Source organism: Chamaea fasciata, unplaced genomic scaffold, assembly GCF_029207755.1.
Source record: "Chamaea fasciata isolate MVZ Bird 193981 ecotype frontalis unplaced genomic scaffold, bChaFas1.0.hap1 SCAF_274, whole genome shotgun sequence".
NCBI lineage: Eukaryota > Metazoa > Chordata > Aves > Passeriformes > Sylviidae > Chamaea > Chamaea fasciata.
The window spans coordinates 76,897-81,702 of record NW_027094359.1 but is presented as its reverse complement, the minus strand read 5'-3'; positions in this window follow the sequence as shown (position 1 = coordinate 81,702).

Below are 4,806 nucleotides of genomic sequence, written 5' to 3'. Positions count from 1 at the left end.
ACAGCTGGGACAGTGGAAATTCTCCTTGCAGTGGCCTTGTTTTAAACACCAAGATGAAAATATAATGCATGCTTAGAAGGTGCAAACAATGTCTAGTCTCATTTCACTCAGTGAAATTTGCTCAGCTTCATCTTGGAGCACTGGAGATATTTTAGTATTTCAAAGTGTATCAAACTATTTGCCCAGTATTTGGAAAAGCTACTCAGATTTAGTGGAAATGTTTCTATTTCAGACCCAAACCACTTTGATATTTTTTAATTTTATTAGTGTATTGAAGTTCATTGACACTGGGAAAAGTGATCCTGTTTCTTCAATTGATAACACCACAGGAATTGCCTTTTTATTAATCTTTATTTGGATGCCTCCCTGTCCCTATGGAACAATGGGGTTGAAGATGCAGTGAGGGAGAACAGTGGAAGGAAAAGGCCAGACTAAATATTCCTTGAAATAAATAGGCCTCTTTCCCTTGACTTCAAAGGAAAAAAAAAAACCAACCTAATTAAATACAATTGAGGGGAAGAGGAAAAAAAAATGAGAACCTTTGATTTGAACACACTTTGGAGCAGAGCATGGAGAGATAGGAGAATGATCTCTGTGAGATGAATAAGTTGCCTCTCCTGCTGCATTTGTTTTGGGGTGGGTGAATCATTTCTTGAGGATTCTGTTTTTAAAAGTTGGATTTGACTTGGTTGATATTCCTTTCAGCATCTAGATTTTCTATTTTGGCTTGTATTTTTCATACAAGAACCATGTCGTTAGAGCAGATAGCTGGTCCTGCAGTACAGGCAGATCTCATAAGGGTAGGAGGATAAGGAAATACACCGGAAAGGACAATATTGAAGATTTTATCAAGTTTGACCTCCTGGCAGTTGAAGCAAGTTGTTCCTCAAGGTCTTGTGGCAGCTGTTTCAAGTGAAGAGAGCACGAGTCACAAACACTGTGAAGTTCTCTGACTGATTCTAAACAGGGTAAAGAATTAGCCCCTTCACCATCACGCCTGGATTTTTACCTGGGGAGAATGTCTATGGAAAAAGATTGTGGCTGTTGTGAAGGAATAATGTCCAAGGCAGCCGAAAATCTGCGTTGGGTGATGTGTTGTGTGTCCTCCCTCCTCCCAGTGTTTTCAGTCAGTGTGTCAGAGCCTTTCCTGGCATGTGAGACATTCCTTGAAGTGTTGAAATGGTTCCTTGGGACTCCCTCACTCTTGGCAAAAAAAGTAGGAGGAGTGTTGGGGGTTAGGTTTGTTCCTTCTTTCTCTAAAGAATTTTTTCCCCGACACGTTACCAAGGAGACCAAGTGTTGGATACTTGAGAGTACTTAACCGAAACAAAGAGGTGGACAAAGGTGGAAGGGGGAGATAACGCAGGTAAAAGACAAAGCTTGAGGCAGCTGCGGGCTTTTCTTTCTCCGGCGTTCGGGGAGACGCGTGTCTGCCGCTCCTCGAGGAGCTCAGCCGCCGCAGAGCACGCCGAGCAGAGAACGGCTGTTGCTGGCTGGAGGAGTTTCACTGTGGCCAAAGGGATCCAGTCCTGGGAAATCTACTATCACCAGTTCAGCCTGAATCCTGAGTTTTCCCGGCCACCTGCGGGAGCTGGTCCAGGCCCTGCCTCGCCTTCGGCGCTGCTCCTCTTGCTGCAGCGTGACCCTGCACCCCTGCGCTGCCGGGACATCCTGCCCCTGCCTGCCGGGACACCCTGCCATCCCAGCGACCAGCCCGGGACTTTTCCACTGTTTCAGCTTGGTGCTCTGAGGATCCTGCAGGGACAGCGAAACCAAACTGCCCTGGGTTTTGTGAAACAAAGCCCTCAAGGTTCTTGGTACTGTTGTCGTTTGTCATTAATGCTGCAGTTGTTTGGTGGGGGGGAGTTTTTGTGTTTGTTTGCTTTGTATTACATACTAGTAAAGAACTGCTATTCCTATTTCCCAAATCTTTGCCAAAGAGCCCCTGATTGTAATTTTACCTGGCAGATACCTGTCTTCCCAAACCAAGACAAGGAGGAAGGACAAATCTCACTCCCTCCGCTTCCAAGGAGTGTATATTGTGTGTTGTATACTCCCTTGGGGTGTTTGCCACCTTTCCTGAGGGTGAACTTGTAGGATTTGTTGCAAATTTATTCACAAGAAATGTTGTGTGTACCTATTAGAGTTTTAGAGTGAGTTAGGGATTTGGCAAAGGTGAATTGTTTAAGTTGAAAATAATTTTTGGGTGTAACAGATCAACCCCTGCATACTACAGATAAAAATACTTGCAAGAACCTTTCCCTTTTTCATTTATCATTATGCACACTGCTTCACTGGAAAAGGCCTCACAGGATGTGTTTGGAGAGGAGCCTGCTTTTCCATTAAACAACAAGGAATATTTTACTTTTGAAAGAAAGAGACAAAAACATGCCATTTTTTTTTTTAATGGCACGTTCTTAGTTATCAGATTAACAACATTTTTGGAGGGGTATTCAAGCAAGTATTAAGCGTAAAACATACAAATAAACGTACTCTGACTTTCAGCAATCCTTTAAGAACTGGAGACTTCTCTTAAAGCAGGATCCCTTTCCTTCTGGGTGGATCACCTTTAGGTATTCCTCCAAACAAGCTGCAGCTGTCCCATGTGACACTGGCAGGGGCAGCTCTGGGCCGTGTTGCTTCCCCAGGAGTTTTTGGCGGCTGACTCTTGCTTAGGTAATTTAGTAATTGTGCTGCCACCTTCGGGATCCCCAAAAGGTCTGTCTCCCACATGCCTGCATGTTGCAAGACTCTATTTCATTTCCATATGTTCCTCTTTTCTGTGCACGATTGGTCTTTGGACGGATAAAGGAGGGGTTTTAGCACCTGTTAATGAATTAATTAAATGGTGGATGTACTGATGTAATCTCTACAAAATGATTCTGTTAGATACTTTGGAGACTTCTGTTTTGCTTGTGTGATCTTTACTATTTGAGGGAAACTTTGAAACTCCTGATGGGCCTTGAGTGATTTTTACTTCTTGGACAGACCGTGCTTCTCTTGTCTTTCTACTTGTTGTCCCCTTAATTTTAGCCCCTAGAGGGCTAAACTTTACAGTTTCATTAAATAAATCATAAATATTTCAGTTTATAAATAATATAGATGTTCATTGTATATTTTTATATAATTTAATTTTGTCCCCTACAGGGCTAAAATTTGGAGGGTGAGTGCTGCTCTTCAGGAAAACCTGGTGATGGAACAAATGAGGTGCAGCTGGCATCAGTCAAGGTTTCAGTTAGACAGAGTGGAAACTCTGCAGTTGGACCAAGTGCCTTCATCAGAGCAGCAAGTTCCAGAGCTCCTTCACTGTGGCACCTTCGGGCTTGGTGGTAGGAGAACCTGACACAGTGAGTGTAAAGCAATGACACCTGGGCTTGCAGAGTCTGGCTGAGTAAAATCTGGTCTAAGTTCTGTTGTTTTACAGAAGAAAAATGTTGTAGCTGATCTGTCAAACACAGTAGACTCAAAGTGAGGGCCTGGCAGTGACTCTGTAAGAAGAAATGGTTTATAAAACAGGGTAAAAAAGTGGGAGCTGGCTGCTGAAGATTGATAGCAGAGATTTTTTTTGGCTTGGTTGTCGCACTAGTGATTCCACGTGGTATATTTTGATGCTTTTCAGTTTAGATTGCTGTACAAGTATGAAGTTAAGGCATTAAAAAAAGACCCTCAAATTTGTCTCTTCAACGGGCTCTAGTACAATTACGTGGTAGTAAATGCATCAACAAATATTGGTTTTAGTTATTTTTTGAAATAGCTCTTAAAAAGCATCCCATATCTTGAGAATTCATTGGAGCCTTCCTTAATTGTTTGGCATTTCAGTGTGTGTAGGCAGTAGAGCATGTGAGCAGCTGTAACCACGTTCGTGCGGTCAGTTTTGCAAATACATGAAAAAACTTGCTCATGGGAGAGTCACAGCCCACTTGTGTTTACAACCTGAGACTGGTACAGTGAGTAAAAACAAGCTGGGATACTTGTAGGAACAACAAAAACCCAGGAAACCTTGAGAAATCTTTGGAATCAAAATCATTGTGTGTTTATGGCCAATGCAGTGCTAAGAGAGCCAGGACATGTGGCATGTTAATGTTTGGGTTTGGTTTTTTAGTGTCCACTTAAAATTAGTAACATGGCTCAGATTTTTCAATACAGATCTCTTAGGTACTGGAGGTAGTTAAGTGTGTCATACTAAACACTCTGGGAGTTGAAAATGTTGCTTTGTGTGAGTATTTATATTTTCTGAAACTCAGCTGTGCATGCTTTTTGTTCGCCGTTGAAATGCTGTAACCACAGCTGAATTGAAATTGGCCGGTCCAAAGGAGCTGATACAATTTTATCTGTTTGCTCATCTAACTTAGAGCAAGAAATAGGCACAGACTATGGACTGAGGGATGTTCACCGGTATGTTTGAAAATTTGTGTTTGATAATTGAAGTTAAATATCATGAGAAAACCTCATAAACAGGGGTGAAATTCAACATGTAAAGTGCTTGTTTTCCTTTGTGGCCTCGTGTGAACTGTCTTGCAGATCAAACTTCTAACTCCTTCTATGTGAGTTAGCATTAGCAATAAGTGGCAAAGTCCATCCTGTTGTTAAGAATTTGGATGCTGTGTAGGGTAAATCCACCTTTTCCCCCTATTGTTTGGCCTCTCTTCTTACCATTTCTGTAATCATCAATGATTGAGTAAATCCCCAGGAGCATTTTGTGGTAGTGATGCAACCACACTTGCCATTTTGTGAGTGTGTGATAAATACGTATTAAATGGTACCAAATGAGCTCAGCAGAGATAACAGGTTGTGTGCTTTTCTCTA